The sequence below is a fragment of the Alligator sinensis genome, unplaced genomic scaffold (genome assembly GCF_000455745.1).
Source record: "Alligator sinensis unplaced genomic scaffold, ASM45574v1 scaffold60_1, whole genome shotgun sequence".
NCBI classification, from domain to species: Eukaryota; Metazoa; Chordata; order Crocodylia; family Alligatoridae; genus Alligator; species Alligator sinensis.
Window position 1 is genome coordinate 150,602 of NW_005841858.1, and position 22,369 is coordinate 172,970.

At 42.3% G+C, this 22,369-nt stretch overlaps 1 long non-coding RNA gene across 2 annotated transcripts in view; it reads right to left on the reverse strand.

The window, feature by feature from the left end:
• LOC102379737 overlaps positions 1 to 20,689 on the reverse strand; it is a 26,089-nt gene extending 5,400 nt beyond the window's left edge. Inside the window, exons 1-3 of one of the 2 annotated variants that reach the window (XR_001358744.1) lie at positions 20,642 to 20,689; positions 20,223 to 20,315; positions 17,300 to 17,423 (exon numbers count right to left, since the gene is read on the reverse strand). This is a non-coding gene — a long non-coding RNA (uncharacterized LOC102379737). The remainder of the gene's footprint in view (positions 1 to 17,299; positions 17,424 to 20,222; positions 20,316 to 20,641) is intronic. The other variant, XR_322978.1, reaches the window with a different exon arrangement.
• Between the last annotated feature and the right edge of the window lie 1,680 nt (positions 20,690 to 22,369).

A 22,369-nucleotide genomic window follows, 5' to 3' on the forward strand; every position in this document is an offset into this window, starting at 1 on the left:
GAAAGAGCCGAAGATTTATTTATTTTTAATCAAGTTAAATGACTGGTGGAAATACAGATGTGAAAAGCCATACTCAGGGATGAAGATTTAAGGTAAACATTACTAACCATAGAATCTCTCTTCAGAAAATCACCCTAATAAAATAATTCAATGTAGAGAACTAGAAGAACTCTTCCACTGCCACTGCCTCAAAGAATATTTCCACAACCAAAATGAATCCACTTCCAGCAACACTTCAACCTTTGACAGTATTAAGGAAAAGGTCAGCCCCCCCCAAAAATCAAACTGGATACCTCACAGTGGACCAAATTCAAACCTTGACTGTTATATTGACTGCTTCAGGGAAAGAATGAAATAACCAACAACACACACCACCATAATAACCTCTCCCTCTCAGAGAAAAGGGCCATAGAATCCCTAAGATCTAACCACCAAATAGTAATAAAGCCAGCAGATAAAGGAGGAACTATAGTTATCCTTAACTGTGAACACTATATAAAAGAAGCCAACAGACAACTCTCTAACAACACCTACTACAAAAAACTAGAGGATGATCTTACTCACCTTTTCACCTTGAAATTCAAAACTACTAATCAAATCATTTCCATCAGAGCTACAAGAAAAACTACAGAACTTGATCCCCTCACTACCCAACCCAGGGACTTTTTACCTGCTCCCTAAAATCCACAAACAAGGGAACTTTGGCAGAATGATCACATCCAACCAAGGAACCGCAACTGAGGAAATACCAGGTGTAATTGAATGAATCATAAAACTTTTGTCACCCAAAGAGCAAGTTTTGTCCCAGATACTACAGACTTTCTACGAAAATTTAAACATAGACCACCTTCCCAGTAACATCCGCCTAGCTACCATGGACATTGCCAGCCTATATATCAACATCCCACACCAGAATGGCATCCAAGCCTGCCTTACATACCTCCAAGAGCAAGATTGCAACTCGGAGTACAGACCCAAATATATTACTGAACTTAGACACTTAATTCTCACACACAACAACTTCACTTTCAATAACCAACACTTCCTGCAGACCATGGGCACCAAAATGGCCCCACAGTATGCAAACCTTTTCATGAGCCACCTGGAAGAAAAATTCCTCAAAGACCTGCACGTTCAAACCCTTGCTATACTTAAGATAGATTAATGACATCATCATTTGGACTGAAAACTTGCAAACTCTGATTTCCATCAGGAATTCAACATGCATCACCCCTCCAGTATTCAGACTATCTCTGGAATACTCCAACATTCACTTTTTAAACATGGTCACAATCCAGAATGGTAAAATACAGACCACCATATACAAGAAACCCATGGGCCAACACGTATATCTTCACAGAACCAGCAATTACCCTAAGCACACCAGGAAAGCTGTAATATACAGTCAAGCCCTCTGATATCACTGAATTTGCACTGAGCAGAACACTTGTGATTGTCACCTCACAAATCTCAAAAAGGCTTTCACTCAACATGGACGCAACATGGACACTCCTCCAGTGACAGAGATCATGCTTTTGAAAGGGCCACCTGGATACCGCATGAAGAATTGCTGCAGTACAGAAGAAACCCCCCCATGAATCGCACACCTCTGGTTATGATATGATATTCCTCCCTGGAACCTACACGGAAAATGCTCAAACAGTTGCAACCCATACTACAAGGAGACAGTTCTTAAAGAGATCTTCCCAGAATCACCCATCCTAGCCTTCAAACAAGCACCGAGCCTTGCCTACCTTATCACCAGAAGCAAACTTCTTACGGCCCAAAACATACCGAATGGATTCGAACCATGACATGACAAGAAATATAAAACCTGTCAACATCTACCCTCCCCCCTCCCCACAACAGAACCATCAACATTCCTGGATCTTACAACTGCACCTCCATAAATGTAATATATCTCATCCAGTGCACCGAACGCCCTGGTGGAAAATATGTAGGAGACCAAACAACCACTGCGTACCAGAATGAATGCACGCTAAAAGTCTAACAAAGATAAGAATACCCAATTACATGTGGGAGCACATTTCTCACAAGAAAGCCACTCTCTCTCCAGTCTCTCAGTTCTAATGCTCAAAGGGAATTTACAAAACACCTTTCATAGATAAGCCTATGAACTTCACTTCATCAACCAACTGGATACAAAAAATCATGGACTAAATATAGACACTGGATTTATAACACATTATAACCTGATGAACATCTGACTCCCCAGGTAAACTCTCCACTTTTTACCAGCTATTCTCATTCCTTTCCCCCCGACCCTCATTCATTCACTACAACTAGATTCATTCCCCTTCCCCGCCCCCTCCAGTTGTCTCACCTACTGACCACCTCAATTTACATTTTCATTGACTGGCTTTCTTGCATATGTACTGGTCTCTGGCTGCTTTACTACTCCATCCAGGAAGAGCACAGACCATCTGCAGACACTTCCCCAGCCTGACAAAGGGTATTTGTACCCAAAAGCTTGAAAGAAGAATTTTTTCCAACTATTTGAGTTGGTCTAATAAAAGATATTGGATTTACCCAAAGAACCTTGTCTGCAGATGTCCTTAGACCAACACTGCTACAACCTACACCCCTGTAACCATAGTTGACACACATGGGTCCTCCTGGAGATCTGCTGTTGCTTTTATTTCTGGATGATAGCAGAAACACAATAGATTTGGAGCATTTAAAAATATTTTCTATCAAACTCCTCCTTTTTTAATAACTAACTTTCCCTATGCTTCACTCTATTTGAGCCCTACAAATTTAGGGGATTTTTTTCCCCACCATTATAATACATGCATCATTGGAAAAAGAGTTAATAATGATTCAAGTCTTTCCTCTCCCCTCTGTTGGCACAAGAAGCTTTAAAGCAGCTGTTTTTCTATCAACCTCCTCCAGCCTTGCAGGCTGTATGAATGATGCAGAGCCAGACCACAGGCTGTTTGAAGGGCATGTGGTTGGTCTGCAGATTGGATCAGGCCCACAGACTGGCCCGGTGAATGTTGGATCCAGTACAAAGGGCTGGTCTGCGGGTCTCACCAGAGCAACCCTGGATCCAGCATGCAGGGCCAGTCCAGCAAGGACGCCACATAAAGCATGTGCCCCTAATCAGCACCATGTGCTGCACGCAGTATGTGAGACCAGGGCCAGGCCAGTGCATAAGTCTGAGACCCTCAGGCAAAACTGCAGACCAGATGGTAGGGCTGTGGAGGCAGGTATAATCAGCTTGTGGGCCATATCTTTGACACCCCTGCTTTAAATCAACAGTTCTGCTTTAGTTTCATTATGCATTTGTGATATGCAAATATCAACCTCCTCAAATGTTGGCTGAAATTCAAATGGATTACCAACATTTTTAAAGAGCATAAAACCAGCACTTTTGATACAAAACAGGTCTCATATTAAAGTCACTTCACAGTATAGAAGGGTATTAATGTGGGGTATTAAAGTGGGTATAACCCAGTTTGTGGATGCACAGAGAACTGAGCAATGAAAAAAGTACTGTATATTGCACAACATATATCAGTAAATAATAGGAAAAATAGATTTCTCCATCATCACATTCCCAACAGATAGCTCCCTATTAATAAAGAGTATAAATGAGCTATTTTTAGAGATTGAGAATAACAGGGAATTTAAATCAGATTATGACATTTAGAATATACTTTGTTGCTACTGTGTCTGTAATTGTATTGGCAGGGCTGATAAATGACAACAACAGTACATTCCTTCCTCAAAAACCCTGTCAGTACTGATTATGGAATCATCAGCGATGTTTCCTTAGGAACTGTACAACAGGTTCTAAACACCTCATGAAAAATCTGCTACTGTACTACTGTCTCTGTCATCAATGTAAGATGGAGCCATATCATATGATGAGACTATCCCTTAAGGCCTGATCCTGTAAGGTGTTTTGAGAATCCAGAGATCTCTTAATTCTTATTAAATAGCAGTCTGATTTTGCAGCTCACTGCTTTACTCACGTAAGTGTCCCAGCATGCATGATGCTGCATTTGAAATGAGTAGAGGCACTTGCAAGAATAAGCGCGAGTTAAACTTCTCTTGAAAGGTGCTCAGCCCCATGCTAGATTCAGCCCTTAGCTCTGGGAGATTGTAACAGCTCCATTTTTTTTGCCCTTGTACCCTTTAAATATGTCCATTATATTTCCATTGCAAGCACTTAAATTAAAAGTATCCTACTTGCAGCAGGTATCTGGTGTCCTTTAGTTGAGGTATGAGTCACCTTGACCAACTTTTCAAACAGTTATTTTTTATCATAAGCTAAAATGATGGAACTAAAATGATCTACCAAGTGTATATACTAAAGACCAAAGCCATGATAATCCTCCCTCATTCTGGTATTATCAAATAGTGACTCATTTATCTACAAAGTAACAGTTAAAAAGCCATAAGAGTCTAAATAAGATAACATTACAGTCCTTTTTAAAAATTTGCAAATCTACCTTGTAGCATTTCCTATGACCACCATGAGATCTCAGACCACTATTAAGCTGAGAGTTGAGCACCTGTTTTGGGAGTTGGGAGTCTGACAACCTCACACAATGACTGGTTCAGCAAAGCTGATGCTTGAGGATCACTGACTCAATGCTGGTAACATTGGCTTCAGCAAGGATGCATTTGTGCAGTGATCTTCCCATTCAATGTAGAGGATTTTCCAGAGGCATCATTAGTAGTCTCTCTCCAGTCTCTTGATATGTTGATGGTAGGTTACTCGCATTTCATATCTGTAGTAGAGGAGAGTGAGGATGGTGATGGCTTTGTAGATCTGAATCTTTCTGTCTTTTCAGAGATCATGATGAATGAAGACATGCCGAAGCAATTTCCCAAAGGAGGCACTTAAGCATCGGATCCTGTACTGTTATCTCCACAGTGTTCACTCTCTGAGGATGGTGGCCACTGAGATAGGGGAAGTGCTCTAGGGTCTTTCCCTTGATGGTAATTTGGAGATTGGGGATCACATTCATAGCCCAGAACAGGCCGATAGAGCACTTTAGTCTTCTCAGTGTCAAGAGAGGCGCAAAGTTTGGTAGGCCTCTCCAAAGAGATCCAGCGCAGTCTAGAGTTTTCCTCAGTGTACACAAGGATGGCACACAGTCATCAGCAAATTGAATGTCAAGGGTGGTTGTTTGGCGTACTTTGGTCTTTGACCAAAAACATCCAAATTCTAGAAGGAAGATGGTCCTTAATGAGAAAAGGGATGACAGTCAAATACATGGAGGACAAAGTGGGGGCAATGATACATCCTTGCTTGACCCCAATTTGGATGACAAATGGATCTGTCTCTGATCTGCTGCATAGAATGGTCCTAGTCTCATGTCCTAGTCTATGGAGAAGCCTCAGGACCTTGATATACTTTTCAGGACATCCAAACATGGCCAGTACTTTCCATAAGGCTTTGATAGAATCAATGGCCTTAGTAAGGGCAATGTAGGTCATATACAGATCCTGATATTGTTCCTGACATTTTTTTTGGATCTGACAGGCAACAAAGATCATGTCAGTTGTCCCACAGGATGGTCTGATGCCACATGGGATTCTGGCAGGACTTCCTCATCAAGAAGAAGACAGTTCAAAAAGATATAGGAGAGAGTTTTCTCTGCTGTGGAAAGGAGGATGATTCCTTGATAGTTCCCATGCACAGACTTATCTCCTTTCTTGAAGATAGTCACAATGTTGGCATTCCTTAGGTCCCCAGGGGTTTCTTCATTGTTCGAAATCTGAAGAATACATTTACAGTCTCAGTACCAGTTCCTTACAACCAGCCTTGTAGATTTCATCAGGTATGCCACCTGGTCCAGTAGCTTTGCTGTTCTTGGTTTCCTTGATGGGCACACTAGACTTCTTCTAAGCTGGAGGGCTGGCAAGGGATCCCCCTTTTCAGGGTGTTGAGAGATGGACTTGGCGGTGGTATCCATCACGCTTGACTCACAGTTCAGGAGTGCCTCACAGTGCTTTTTCCATCTTGCTTGGATAGATTCACTGTATTTGAGGAGCTCTGAGCCATCCTGCAATTGCAGGAAAGTAGAACTGTGGAAAGTTGAGCCATGGATGGCTTTCATTGCCTGGAAAAAACTATGCATATCATGTTTATTAGCTTAGAGCTGGATCTCTTTGGCTTTATCTAGCCATCATGGATTTTTGATTTCCCATATCCTTCTTTGATCTTCAGCTTTGAGGAGCTAATACATCTCCTTCTGCTGAGGATGAGGTGTCATCTTGCCAAGCATAATGAGCCATTGAGGAGGGCTTGAATCTTCGCATTACTTTCATTGAACTAGTCTTGGTGTCAACAGGTGGTATAAACAATGGAGTCAGCACAGGCAGTTTTAATCCCCTTCCAGAATTCCTCAATGTTGCCTTCATTTTTGGATAGGGCAGAGAGTTTTTCCATGGAGACACTGCTGAAGATCTTTATGGACTTTCTAATCTTGAAGAAATTGTGTGTTGAGAGTCCTTTGCATTGCTTTTGGCTGTTTTTGGTGTTTTGGAGCAAATTGGATTTTCATGATGGATCTGACAAGACAGTCATCTGCCCAACAGCATGGGTTATGCGATATGCATGTCCATTTGACCATGGGTTCTAACAATAACATAGTGGAGGAGGTACTAATGCTGCTCTTAAGATGGAGAACATTCATTAATGCTCACAGGGAGCTCTGCAAGTTGACTGATGAGCTGGTGATGTCTATATGATGTATGTCTGTGTGTCTTGGTGGTGTGTGCAATGACAGCTTTGTCACTCACTGCATATAAAAACAACTGATCACACTAAATCATTTCTCTTGATCAGGTAACTTAATAGCATTCCTTATGTGCGGTCAACTTGATTTTATTCTGAATAGGCCTCATTTTCTTATTGGTGCAAATGTTTGGAAGTTATTTATGATGCACACACAAAGAAAGCAGGAGAGAGAGAGAAAACAAGTCATAGTTATTCAGATACTCTTCTTCTGGGACCTCATCACCTATTTTAGATAGCTGAGTCTTCTGATCACACTTGGGATTATCTGGTGTGTTTATTGAAACTATTCTTACACCATTTCTAAAATTAAAGTGAGACCTGGATAAACTGTTTACTTTCAGGATGTCTCATACACAGGGATAAGGCAATCAACATTTATTTCTAGAAAGTTATACTCAATCCAGCACTTCCTAATGAATATCAGCATAGAAACGCACAGATTTTACCAAAAGTATCATTCAATCCTTTCCAAGTTGTTTGCAGAAGATGGAAACCTCACTTACATCATAGCAAACCTTGACTACAGGAAGACATTGGAGAGTGGGGTTTACTATATTTATTTACTCTTTTGGGGCTTTTAATTTAGCTTTCTGATGTCTTAACAGGGAATAAGCTGCTCTGCTTTCAGACTGAGGCATAAGTCTATATAGAAGTATCACCACAAATACTATCCTCTAATTAACTTCCAGTCTGGCATCCATACCCTTGTAAATCAGAATGGTTCCCAAAATCAGGAGAAAATAAAAATTAACTGCAATGATTTTCATTATAATGAACATCTCTCTAGATACCTCGAAGTGTACTTTCCATACTCAATCAAAAAAAAGAAAAAAAAGATTAGGGTTTGGATTACATAGTAACACTAATTTGTACAGTATAGCCCAAGGCAGATATTTGGATTGGCACATGAAAGATTTTGTGCTGTGACTGTATAGCACTGTCATGATTGGAATCTTGCACATAAAAAAATAATCTAAATTAAATCCATCAGCCATAAGAATCAAGTAGAGAAGGAAGGGTATTTGCAAAAAGGTCATAGCTCCAGCCAGAGTTGTGAGGTGATTAGGTTTTTGTATCTCACTAGAAAGGAAGAGTGACATGGTATTTATTGAACAGAAACTTCTCTCATATTACAATCCTCAGAAAATTTAGGGTCCTAGATTTAAAATTAACAAGTTTATCACTGCAGGATAAGTTAATATGGACAAGATTTTAGGACCATTTGATAAGATCCTTTTAATTTTCAACTTCTTCCATTGGTTTTAACACTTAATATTAGCCAGTAACTAAATCAATGACATTAGCATTATTTTTGCATAATCTTAATATGCATTAGAAATGACATATTGTTATACTAAAGTGAAGGAACACTAAAAATGGGGAAAAGCAGATTTTAACTATTCTTCAGCTTTCTCTTTACCATTCATACAACAGCATATTCAAGCGTTTTTTGACCCATTAAGTTTTATTTGGGGTGGGTGAATTGGAGCCCCCCCCCACCTCGAGGGGGGGGGGTTCCAATACACCCACCCCATCCTCCAGCAGGGGCTGAAAAAACCCCAGACAGGGACTCCCTCCACTTCCTTCCCCCCTCCCATTCTGAAAACAGTGACAGGCTGGCAGGCCACACAGACAGAAGTTACAGAAGATGCTTTGTTTTAAAATATCTTCATCTGACCCCTCATGCAATGAGGGGCAGATTTTCACCCAATTGAACATTTTTTAAGCTGTCTGCAGCCATGCACTTGTGTTTGGTCACAGCTATAAATTAGGGCTATGTGAAGCTTCAGTTGCTGATTCGATTTGAAGGAGATTTGGCTCGATTCAATGGCTGAATCTGAATCAAATCAGGAGACCAATTAAAAGGTCTGAATCAATTTGAAGCCTCTGAATCAATTCAGAGAAGATTTGAAGATTCCTGCAGACCCCACTTGCCACTGCAGGGAGCTGGACCCAGGCTCTGTACCAGTAAGTAGGGGGCAGGGCGGGGGGGGGGGACCACGGGGGGACCCCCACCAGGCCCTATTCCCTGCCTGCTCCCCCAGCCCCCCTAAGCACCCCCCAGCCTCTGCCCACTCTCCCAGCCTCATCAGTGGTGACCCCACCTGGCCCCAGCATCCTGGCACTTAAATAAAAAATAGCCCCACACTCACCAGCTGCTCATGGCAGAGCCCCCCCACTCCATGCATTGCCAGGCAGTGGGGAATCGCTCTCCAGCCCCCCCCCACCCCCAGGCCTGGGAGGAGCCAGTGAGTGCAGGGCTTTTTTTTTTTTTTTTTTTCTTCAAATTGCCAGCATGCTGGGGCCGGGAAGGGCAGTCATTGATGGGGCTGGAAGAGCAGGCAGGGGATGGGGCCTGTTCCATTCAGAGGTTTGGCCGATTTGGTGGCAGCCAAATCTCCAAATCAGATTCAGCTGAATTGATTCAGGACAGTATTTGAATCACTAAATTGAATCACTGTCCCGCAAATCGGCTGAATCAGAAGTTGTAGCTAATACTAGCTGCTTCACACAGGCCTACTATAAACTGCTTTCTGTGTCCAGATCAGGCAAAAATTGTCACTTCTGTCTGCAGCCTTAGAGCTGCCTAATAATCGGAGACTCTAATATCAACATGGCTCCTGATAATACATTCTCTTTAGTTTCAAAATTGAGATTAAAATTGTCAACGGTTGCTTGAGAGAGCAATAAACAGAATGAAAAGGAATACTGGAACAGCCTTAATTATTTCTGGTTCTTTTCAGTTTGGTGATGTAGGGTCTCAGTGGACAGAGCATTTCCTTGGTGGTTAGTAGTGAGAGATGCCAGGGATTAAAAACTCAGTGTGTAGTGATCACCAGGCTTAATAAATAGAGGTATTCTATGAATGAGAAGAACTAACAATAACAATAACTAACTTCATTGTGGAAAGTAGGCAATTTCTGCAGTCTTTTTGTCTAATTCTAAGAGTGTAGACAGAAGTTCAGCTCCCAGGTACAACTCAGAATGATTTCTGCAAAGCGTTGAGTTATGTTACTCCAGACCAAACAGAAATTTGCTGGTGGTTCCAGGAGGGAGGAGAAGCTAACTTGAGCTAGGAGCCTGCAGACCAGTTCCCATAGCAACAGCCAGGGTTCTCTGCCAGTGCTTGCTGTTTTCAGAATGGGAGAGGGGAAAGGCAGTGGAGGGAGTTTGTTCTTGGGGCTCCCCAGCTGATGCGGAAGAGAGGGTGAATTGAAGCCCCCCTTTCCCCCCCCTTTGGATCCCCACCATTCTGAAAACTGTGACAGGCTGGTGATGACTAGAAAATGTCATTTAGAGGTTTGCTTTTGGGAACTGGCTTGTAGGTAAATATATATGCATTATAATAATGGTTCATGACAGCAGCAAGGGTTAATTGATTTCTGAAGGCCTGGTTGTCACACACAAAGTTCTCATGGCCTTTGAGGCAAAAAGGGTGTCTAACCTAGGCAAGCAACAAGGCCAACAAATATACACATAGCCTGGGAAGTTGTGGACATATACCACACTGTTCCATGACATGAGATAAGGTGGCACCAGCTCACAAGGCCCAAGAATGGGGGGCCTGGGAGTTCCAGTTTTGGAGGAGCAGACTAAATTAGAAGACCCAGAAAGCCCAAATTAGGATGTGTACATGTAATGGGCTTGTGAAACAAAGGAATATGCTGGCAGAACAAAACATGAACAGAATGATGACCACAGAAAGACCAATCAGTGATAGCCATAGATGAAGTCATCAGGAGGGGAAAAGAATATAAAAGCAGAGACTTTAGAGCAACATCCCTGAAAAGGGTTCCCTGACAAAGGGGTCCCTGAGAAGGGAACCCGAGGCACCATGGACAGAGGGCATATCACCTGTTTCATCCATCCCACAGGGGGAGAGGGGGTGCCCTGCAGCCCTGACTGCTCAGGACCAGCCTGTGTCTCCCTGCTACAGTGCAAGTCTTATGAGGGGCCATGTTCTGCTCCTTGCTTAGCTGGAGCAGTACAGTCCATCAAGTGACACACTGTTTCCAGGAACACTGGGGAGATGCAGGAGGACTGTACTATGGCTTCTTTCAGAAAAGAACATACGTTTGCTTTCCCAGGAGAAACTTTCCAAAAGTGATTTAACCCTGGTTGTTTCTGGCTTATTTTCCCCTTGAAGTGGCCATTTTTGCTCTGGGAGACAAATTCTGAACATTGCTTGTGGTTTCTCCTGGTAGAGCAGCAACTCTCCCAGGAAAAACTGAATGTCTGTATGTGCCTAACTCTCCTGAGAGCTCATCTCCCAATTCCCAACTTTGGCCATTTTCTAAGCAAAGGAGTACTTCTAAATTATTACTTTTATCACTACACAGTGTACTGAGATTAATTTCACATCTGAGGAAAACAAGGGCCAGAAGACAGTTTTTGGAAAAAATAATAATAATGACGTTGATTTGGCAGAGACTTCTGATGACCAATACTGCCTTCTGGAGCAAAACTGTTCATGCCAATTACAAAGATGTATAGTGTTCAGAGTTACAGTCAGTTAGTAGTTTAACTCCATTGTTTACAATGAGGTCATAATAAGAATCATATTTTGCTGGCTCCTGTTGTAGTATCATTTTTAACTAGGAGCCTGATCCAAAGGAAGTCAGCGGACCTTATTTCACTTTGCTCTTCTAGGTTCAGGCCCTAAAATTTAGACTGCATGTCTGGTTTGGAAAATGGAGGAACTTGGAAAGCTGAGGGTCCCTTCTTCTTACTTCATTGAAATTGGCTACTTAGCATTGCTAAACATATGACCACTGCTGTGCAACACAAGAAGACATTTTATTAGTGTTTTTATCCATGTGGAAAAAGACATTCAACACCAACAGTTCACTCCTGTTATCATTAGTTAGTGAGTTTATATTGATCCCTTTAGAAGTAAAATTGAGACAGTCCTTTTTCTGTACTAGCCATACTGAACACATGCCATTCATCTGTAGTTAGATAGATTAAAGAGTGCAAGTACACCGATTTTTGGCAAGATTCCACTATTTTACAGACATACGTTTTCCAAGTAAAATGTATACCACATAAAACCTGTTTTGTTTTTTAGTTTGTTCCAATTGAAATCATGAAAACCCCCCCCCCCCCAAAAAAAAAAAAAACAAAAAAACCCTCCTGTTGAACAGACCTGGTGATGATGATGATTTGCATGTATACACTACTACAGTGGTCTCCAACCTTTTCCACTTTTTTGTAAGTAAAGTGCACCCCAGGATCTACTGCCCCCAACCCCCCCAGTCCCTGCCCCCCTACCTCTCAGATAAGCTGCCCAGATTCTGACCCCAGTCACCCAGCCTGGCCTGGGTGGCAGGGGGCATGGCTCTGCTCAGTCGCATGCATCCTGCTGCTCCTGATCATGGAACCTCTGACAGACTTAGACAGACTGTCAAAAGATCCACGATTGACCACTGTGCTACTAGAATGAAATCAAGTACTTTGCACCAACTCTCACAGACCCGATATTATTTTGTGGAAAAATATTTATCATTCACTTTATATCTATCAATGCATAAGCATGTGCTAAGATTTCTCTAGGAGATACTTAGCTAGGGTAGATATGCTGTCTCTCTTTTAATCCAAATAACTAATTCAGATATCAAACTACACACATCAGGTAAGGAAATTGGGATATGCCAGGGGTAGGCAAAGTCTGGCCTGAAGGTTCGATACTGCTGGCAGTAGATGCCATTTCTCAGCAGCCCCTGCATGGAGACCCCAGGCACAGCTGCGCTGTGATAGCAAGGCTGGGGTTGCCATGGAGACTGGCCCCAGCTGCAATGGCAGGCGCATAGCAGGGCAGGACAGGGGGCTGCTCTGGAGCTGCTGGGATCTTGCGGCAGGGGCATTTTGGTCATGGCCAGGGCAGAGCCACAATCTGCAGCCTGCACGCGGGCAGGGGCTAGTGGAAAATGGAGTCCACCATTTTGCCTGCCCCTGGCATATGGTCTAACAAAAGCTGCCTGATAAAAGCTTCTAATGGCTTCATTAAGTCGGTTTGCTGATTGAAGAGATAATTCACCTCCATTATTACTTGGTTCTTTTTGCTCCCATTCCAACAGAAAGGCAAGAATTTCTCATTTAGCAAAGTGGCCTTATGTGGTTTATCATCAAAATATTTGAATCTATGATTTAACTTTTACAACGTGGATTTGAGGTGGTCTTTATTAAACCTATTTGCCAAATTTAGAGTTACAAAATAAGGAAATTCACCTTCAGGATTAATTCTGGAAAACCATCATGTGTCACATTATCAACACTTACATCTTAACAGAATTTAGCCCCCCCATGTATGTTCCTGCTGCATATATCAGCTTATCAGCATAAGAGAAGTCTGTGATGGTAAACTTTAGGTGCTACTTATTTTATTTACACCAGCACTGGAACAGATGTGGTTAAATAGCATCCACAGTATCCCCCTCTTTCAGGAGTCTTAGCCAAGGAACTGCTTCCTAAACAGCAATGTGGCCTCAAAACTAGGCTCCTGCTGGAGGTAAAGGCCACTGCAAATTCTCTTTCTGCTTGCACAATTCTCTTTTCAGGAAACCTGTTTCCACAAAGAATCTGTTTGGTCACTTGTTAGGAAAGAGAACAAGGAAGACTGTGTTTATGTTCAGACATTACACTTTTACCAACTGAAGGCTGCTTGCAGACGTTAAAAACCCAAAAAACATCCTTTACTATAAACTTGGTGCATTTCCCCTGTTGAGCCCTGAGCATGCCCAGAAAAGGCAATGCCTTAGCTGAACCTGGCTAGCCCAATGTCAGTATAGATTGGGCACTTTAGTGGGACTTTTTTTGGCATTTTTATCTAATAGTTGATTGAATCAGTTTTAAATAAAAGTGCCAAGAAGCCCTGCTGAGGTGCCTAAAGTAACATGCTGCTTCTTCCAAAAACACTTTTTTAATGTCTGCGAGCTTCCCAAATGATCAGCAACTGGTCGAAATCCATAACAGGACAGAAGTTTGGTGCACAGAGACCGATATAAAAATGGTGGAACCCAATCTAAGACAGATCTGGATCAATGTGCACTCAAACTTAATCAATTTAGGTTAGACCGGTGCATTGAACTTCAGTACCGATTACCCTATTGATTCAAGTAAGGTTGCTGTCTGCCAACATCCCAAGCTCCTTTGCAGCCTCTCGCTATCTCCACCCCATGCAGGGAGGAACACTAGCTACCACTCACCCTGCTTTCAGCTGTTCTGTCCAAGCACTCAGTGGGCCCCGCTGCTAAGCTGTCACAGAGCTGAGTCAGGACAGACCCTTTCTGCAACCCCACCTCCTCCTTCTGACTAGCTGTGAGTTTCAGGTAGGCAGTATAGGTTGGGGGGGGAGGAAGGGGGGAAGGTGGCATCTGTATCCCTGCACGAATCCCATTAGGAAGCACCCCACAACATACACACAGACCTGACACTGAGCCCAGGAGAACCCCTGTGAGTGAGCACAGCCCCAAGGAGCTAGACCAGGCTGCTTGGGCATGGGTGAGCATTCCCCCTTCACCCTGTCATGTCATCTGTCCATCCCAGGCATCTGTCAGCTGCAGGCAGGAAGCTTGGGGGGGGGAGGTGGAAGACTCACTGGTGCCCAGCAGCCCAGCTGGGCTCTGCAGTGCTGCACCCACTCGCAGAGGTTCCCCTGAGATCAGTGTCAAGTCTGTGTGTACATTGTGGGGTGCTTTGTGATGGGGTTTGTGCAGGGACACAGCTGTCTCCCTTCCCCCCCTGTACTGCCTGCTTGCAGCTGACAGATGCCTGTGGCTGACAGACAACATGTCAGGGGGAAGAGGGGAATGCTCGCCTGTGCCTGGCAGCCAGTCAGAGGTGGCCTGGCTGCTCAGATGTGCTCAGCAGTCTCTGGCAGCCTGGGGATCCTGCAGGGCCTGCTGGGAGGCATGCAAGAGTACCCCAAACCTGCTGACCTTGGCTGGTGTAAGCAGCCTGTGTATTTCCCCCCTCCCGAAAGGGTGAACACGTGTTCTGTTTGCTACCAATCTAACCTATACCTCATACAGGAAACCTCATAACTTATACTGATTCTGCCTCAGACTTTTTGAAGTCTGTACTTAGCCTGTCATTCTGATTTATCAGGATTGTGGAGAAATCATTCACTTTCTCAAACTGGATTGTTATGGCAGGGGTTAAGGTGACATAGCCTGTGTGACAACCTGAATCCTTTCCTTGTTATACAAGAGAGGAGCACTCAATATGTGGAACAAATTTGGACAGCCCTTTAGTTCTACAGATCTGTTTTCACATTCTCAGCATTTAGGGGCTAGGAAGGGGAAAGCGGGTGTCAAGAAGCTGAAATTTTTTATCAATATCACATTTAACAGGGAATTTAATCCCTACTTCCTGAGTCCTAATTCCATCTATTAACCACAAATGCAATCTTCCTCAACCTTAATTCACTCATGAAAGCTAGCTATCTTCAGAATTAGTATCCTAGTTCTTACACAATAATTGGATATATGTAATTATAAATCAGCAGCATTTACCAAAAGTTTACATTTACGGCCACATGGTATCCACTCTTCATAGTGTATTAGTGCTCTAGCTGGTTTTGTTTATATACAACTGCACTGTTTGCCACTGTCAAAGATGCCCTTGAAAACATTTTCTTGATGGTCAGATGATATGATAGGAATGCTGTGCAGCAAAATGAAAGCTAAAAATTTCATTTTGTTGTTTGCAGCCTGAAAACAAATACATACCTTGCACACGGTAATACTTATAAGATATTTTCAGTGCTGCCCACCTGTGCCTGCAAAAATCTGTGTACCCACTGTGGGAAAATAGGTAAACATGCCTTTAAATATCTCCCAGGAGCTAAAAAGTTCTGCATTTTAAGTGAATATATTTGCAAGTTTTACAAAGACTTTAACAATTATTTTGAAACTTTCACTCTAGCTGCTGTCACCAAATAAGATGCTGCTACCACAGCAAGGTCAACTTAGGAAAGTTAAAGAACAGGGAAGGAAATAAAAAATGTGCCTTGAAATGACCTATGAACTTGCAGAGCTGTTGCTTGAGCTCTCCTAAGCTTTGCACTTCTCTGGTCTTTTCTTATTTGGGAACAGGCACCAGGTACTCACTACCATTGCATCTTACATCTATCTACAGCCTATCACTATACCTTTTTAAGTAGGGGGGAGGAATTCTATTCAGGATCATGCACATCACCTTATCCAATGTAACTGTCTCACCTGTCAGTTCTATCACACAATAAGTAGAAACTAAACCACAATAATTTACCCAGTGATAAATTAAACCAGTGATAAATTATTGTGGTTTAGTTTTACTTACTGCAGGATGAAGTGGAAAAATGTAAGAGGGATTGAATAAATTGACAAGTGCCCCTAAGTGGTAGATTCTTCCTCACTTCCTTTAAGCATAATGTAGTGGGAAATGGAGCTTTACATGTCAACAGCTTTCACCTCCTCCAAGATCCAGCTTTGTGTTTTCCTTTCTCAAACTTCCCAGTGAAATCTATCAATCCCAGTTGTCTGGGAGAAACAAATCTAACTAAAGAAGAGTTAAGCAGATTTAAATGAGACTAGATGATGGAATGCCTAGCTAGCTCGGGGGAAGCTTATTATCTATTGATCTAGTGAGATTAAGATTCTTACATCACAGTTATGCTTGTCTAGCTTCTTAACAAACAAATGAGTTTAAGCAATCTCCTTCTAGTGTTGCCTGTAGTATTTTCCTGCCTCCAACTGCATGGTTCCTACATTATCAATTTAAGGAAGGAAAGGAAGGGGCAGACTTAATTTTAACATGTATAAAAAGCCTGCCATCATCATATTCAGCTGTGACCAATACATAGTCACTGGCATGCTTCAGCTGTAACACCTGTGAGTATATTCTTTGCTTTGTTTCCTTTACTACACAGTGTAATAATAGTTATTTAAAATACTTAATTTAATTTTCTTTCCCTTAATATGCAGTCTTTGCTCTTTCTGTTTGTTTGCATATTTGGTCAACTGAGAAGTCTGGGTAATGTGAGAATATCATTAAGTTTTCCCAAGGCAATTATATCTTTTGATTGATGTCAAACCATAACAGCTCTTCTATTGGGAAGGGCAACTTTGACTTTAAAATGTCTTCTTTCCCCATGGGCATAACGCTCCTTGCTGTGGTTTGCATAAACTTTCTTATGAAGCAGACAACAGATGAGGAAGGGAGGACCCGCCCACTGCTGCTACTGTGCCTGGCTGAGGAGGGTGGGGGGAGCCCCACACCAGCTAGGGGCTGCATCAAGCAAATGCACAGGGTGTCATTGTCATGCAGCAGCCACAGACAGGGAAATGGAGTCTACCATGGGCCTAATCTGGCTGCTGGGAAATGGAGTCTGGTTGCCAGCTGGATCCACTATTTTGCCCACCCTTAGCCTAGAGGCAAACTTTGTGCAACCTCTACTGCAGGTGGGAATGGGAAGGGATGGGAGATGCTGCTAAGCAGTGGAGGTGATGGGCTACCAAGAGCAGGGGGAGGAAGTCTTACCTGCTTCCTGGACAAAAAGTCCTCAGCAGCTCCTTTCTGCTAGGGGAGTGGAGAGGTGGGCTGCAAGCACTCCTGCTGTGCTATTGGTATTTCCTGCACCCTCCTATTAGATTCCTAAATCTGCCTAGGAGTAGAATGGAAATGCCAATCAAACTTCAAGATAACCAGGTAAGCAGAATGGCAGCTTGACTGTCTACTTGCAACATGCCAGCAACAGAATGTCTACACCGGGGGTCAGCAACCTGCAGTCCAGGGGCCACATCTGCCCTGCCCTGCGGCTTTGGTAGCATTTGGTAGTGGGAAGGTTTAGCTGGGGGCACTCTTTCTATATTGCCACAGGGACAAAAGTACAGTCTGTCAGCATTCTCCTTGTGCCACCACAGGGAGAAGCATTGGCTACAGGTAGGTCCTAGTGCCCACATCTCTGTAATGACCTGAGGTGGTTCATTAGAAGGTGTTTACCACTGGTCTAAACCATTCATGTACAGAGTGATTCTGATTAGTTTTTATAGTGCCATTTCATAACCCTGGGCACTCTAACCACAGGGGGTTCAGCCCTGAAGTCTAGAAATGTGGTTGAGCAGTGTAAAGTAAAAACAGAAATTGTTCCAGGTTCTAATACTGTCTGTTGCATTTTTGCTTTTTCTTTCAAGAATTAGGTCCTCGCAAGCTGAAGCTTATTGAGAAAGACGTGACATTAAATTATCTCTTTTTTCCCTTCCGTCTCAGTCAAGGGACTTCATCCTTTGTAGCTAAGGCTACAAGTTGGCTCGTCTGGCATTCTTTTAAAAAGGCTGCTGAGGTTTAGCACAGTGCAGGGGGAATGTCTTGGAGAATGAAAATCAATAATTCTGGCCTGTCAGAAGTGGATAAAAGGACGTTTAGGCAGCATTTGTAGGAAACATTACAGTTTGCCTGTTTACAGCTGCTGTTTAATGTGCATTTCATAAATCTTTAGGAAAAAATAAACTGGAAAGTATAGCTAATAAAGAGACTGACTAGCACAATGCAGTATATTATAGAAATATTAGCAGATACTTAATATTACTTTTAGAAAGCTCAGGAGAGGCCAAAGGTGAAAGAGGTATTTCTGTTACTGGCTGGTCATCCACTGCTGAAATTTGCTTGGGCTAGTACTGTTGCCCAGAAAGCAAGATAGCATCTGTTTTAATTGATTGGCCTTCTTTTGCCAAAGGAATTTGACATTTTCCCCCTCAAAAAATGAGCTGACTTTAGAGGGTTTGGCTAACAAATGTACAACATGTGTTTAAAGGCTACAATAGTAACTGCATGTTATGTCAGACACAATCTACATTCAGACACCCCATTAATGGACTTTTGCTTGAACGGTGCAGCGACCACCACCACAGGTCACCAGGAAGAACATCCTGCAGTATTAGACCAGTCAGCACTACTGTAGCACCATTGTTTCATGCAGGGTTTGATGATGTTCCTATTGAAGTCATTCTCATTGACTTAATGATGCAAGATCAAGTCCTCCATGCTGAGCTGACTTTTGTTTAGTCTTCACCGAGAAGAAAAAAGGTGTATTTTTAACTTGAATTAACCAGTGGGAGGTAGGAATCTCAGAAACTGTAAGGCAGTTTATAATTGTAACGTGATTATCAAGTCACATAAAAGCCTATAGGAGGGAGCTAGTCTTTAATTTACCCTGCTAAATCATGTTTAAGCTATAAATTGTTCCACTAGGCTTTTATCTTGCATTATCTAACGTAATTTAAGAAAATGCCTTTTCCTCTCCTCCCCTCCCCCCAAGTAATACGAGCCCTCAGCTAGGCAAAGTTTCTTGTACACCTACCTACCAAGAATCTGTAGCAAAGTGCAAGCTTCCCTACCTGTTAACTCAGAACTGTAGTTAACTCAGAGGTGGCCCTTTGAAGTTCCCCATACATGCATGTTTGATGCAGCCAACCTTCCATCCTGGCTAATTGTTGTTTAAAGTTGACTACACGCACAGGCAAAGAGCAATTTTCAGTAGGTCATAATATGCTCAAAACTATTTTTTTTACTGTTACAAGAACATTTTCTTTGAGTGTATCTGGACTGTTTTCTACCCTGCCTTCTTGCCAATGCTCAGCTTTCTATCCCAGCTGTTAAGGGTTAGAAGCATTTGAAAGAAGGTCACAGAATTGTCTTATATCCTTCACTGCTGATACACTCACTATACTCAAACAAGACCATCTGTCATGAAACTTTCTAATTATGCTCAATCTGAGGCAGAGACCAGGGTTGGTAATTTACAGCATGAAAAACAAGAGATTTGAATATTAATAGTATCCAATACTGGAGGTTAATACAGAAATGCTCCAGCAGCCTTATCTATAGCTGTTGCTAACATTTAGACCATAATATGCTCTTTCAAATACCTTTTGAGAAGGCCAAGACAGCATTGTATTTCTCATAAAAATAGGAGCTTGCCAGCATTTGTCCAGTTTCCCACCTTTAGCCAGCATGTGTTCAAAAGACAAATGTATTTCATTATTACTCGTCTTAGGTATGCAGTATATTTCAAGAGTGAAAAAAACATCCTTTGACTTATCATGGAAGGGGTCTATATAGCACAAGAAAGTCATAGAAATTATATTTATTGGCTACAGAAAAGACAAATCACTGAATGGCAAGGTCTGGGGAGGGGAAGACTCAGTATAATTAACATTTATGATTAACATTGTTCGAGATAAACAGGTTTCCAACAGGCTTTCTTCAGAAAGTAGAAATTGCACTCAGTCAAAGCCAACAGGAAGGAGCATAAGCTAATTCAGATAAAATGCAAGCTAGTGTTATGAGGCAATCTGAATAGTAAATAGCCAAAGGCAATTTTAAAAACGCAATACATACCCACTCACACACCAGATAACAGGAAATTACTGAAGAACATTAGAGATTTTGTAGGAATACTTACCCCTCTATCAGCATGTGCACACTCCTGCCTTTATTTCCCTGGTGAAGATTCTTCCCCAAGGAATGATCTCACCCACTGGACAAGTCAAAAGTCCTAAGACACAGAGAAAAGCAAAATAGAGTGCTATCCTTCTTTCCCCCTTACAGATCTGCAGCCATGGAGTTCTTTCTTCTTCATTATGGAGACTTTCCACTTAAGAGTCTTAGAAAAAATAGGGTTGGAAGGACCTCAGGAGGTCATCTGGTCCAACCCCTTGCTCAAAGCAGGACCATTCCCAACTAGATCATCCAGTCAAAACTGTCTAGCCTGGTCTTAAAAACCTCTGATCTGCACATTATAGGAATTGATATGCACCTTATAGCCCACCCCACTTTACCTACTAGATAAAAGACTAAGGGTACAAACAATGTTCATCTCACCCTGGTCTAGGCTTACTTTAAGCTGCCTAGAAAGGTGGGTACAGCCATTCACTGCTGCCAGGAGCAGTGCAGGGAGCCCAAAATAAACTTGGCATAGGTGGAGGGGGTGGTAGGATTGGAGGGAACTGGCAGGTCCAGGTGTGGGAGAAGGGTGACCCAGGTGGGAGAGGGTTTGAGGGGTAGGAATACCACAACCCTGGGGCTGGGGCAAGCTGCTGGGCTTTCTTAGCTCTGGGGCTGTGCTGAGAACATATGCAGGCATTTGCGAGGTCAGGCTAACCCCTTCGTAGACTGGATCAACCCTTTCTCAGTGTAAGCTAGTGCACCTCCTGAGATGCACTAACTTAGATCAGGCATGCAATTTTTTGGCCACTTTAAACCCTCTGAACACCTGCAAGAGTATATCAAGAGTCAAGCCACCCACAGCCCTCCATGGGCTACAATGTTCTTCTCAGTACTTAACATTGCAGGGTTTTCTGCATCACTGGGCATCAGTTTACAGGAGTCCAAGCACTTTCTTGATCCCCAGCTCAAGCCTGGAATCCTGTACTACAAAGTGTCCTACTTCCTAATTTAGCTTTTTTCTACTGATTCAGTCCTCCAAACCCTGTCCCCAGCATCTGTTTAAAGGGAGCTCTTGCCAGTCACAGCAACTACTGTTCTTCAGCAGGTTTCTTCCAAAGCATCCTGAAGCAGTTTTTGCTGATGATTCTCTAGCTCCCTTTAAGCAAATCATGATACTTCAGTCCCTAGAGTAGCAGTATGAAAATGAAAAACCAGAGACACTTCTTAGATCTCTCCCCTAGTTCAACACAATTATTTCTATATCCTTCTTGTCCCTTCCTACCCAGCCCTCACAACTAGCCATGTACCATGAGTAACAGAATTGCAGTCCATCACAGGAAATGTAGTCTTGCCAGGGATCCAAGTCCATAGGGAGGAGTGAGGGCATGAGGTAATCAAACTACATTTCCCAGGAGGCAACATGGCACCTGAGGCAGATCCACTTTAATACTGAGACGAGTCAAATAAATAAAGAAATACGTTTCTAAATTGATATGCTTGGTGCAACTTTGATATTTTGACTTTCACCTTGATTCTAGGGGAATGTTGAAATACTAGGAATTAGTCATGTTGAAATACAGAGAATTGGAAAAATCCTGAATTTTTGCTACTCCATTAAGGATACAGTAAGAGACCTTGATTAATATAATATCAGGATAAACTAATATAGCTTTTGGAAGGAAACAATATGCCTCCCTAATCTATGAGAATTCTTTCAGCATATCAGAAAAATAGCGGATAAAAGATTTATTTGTATCTAAAAGTCTTGGATCAAAGTTTCTCACAGCAGGCTACTTAAGGAAACAAAGTAGTTCTTGGTTGAGAGTCAAAGTTTAGTTATAGATAGGAATATGGCTGAGAAGCAGAAAACAGAGATTAGAAATAAACTGTCACTTTTCAGCATAGCATGAAGTTATCCATGGGATACCACAACTATAATCCATATTGTTTAACAGATTAATTACCTGAAAAGATCAGGAGCAATAAAATGGCAGAATTTGCATATGATGCAAAATTGGTTCAGTGAAGACTTGAAATCTAGTGAAGACTTCAGACTGATCTACTGAATTGAAGAGACAAGATTATAACATGAATTTTTCAGTACTGACCAATGCAAAATAATTCCACTTGGAAAAAATCATCTGAACTTCTTATATCCATTTC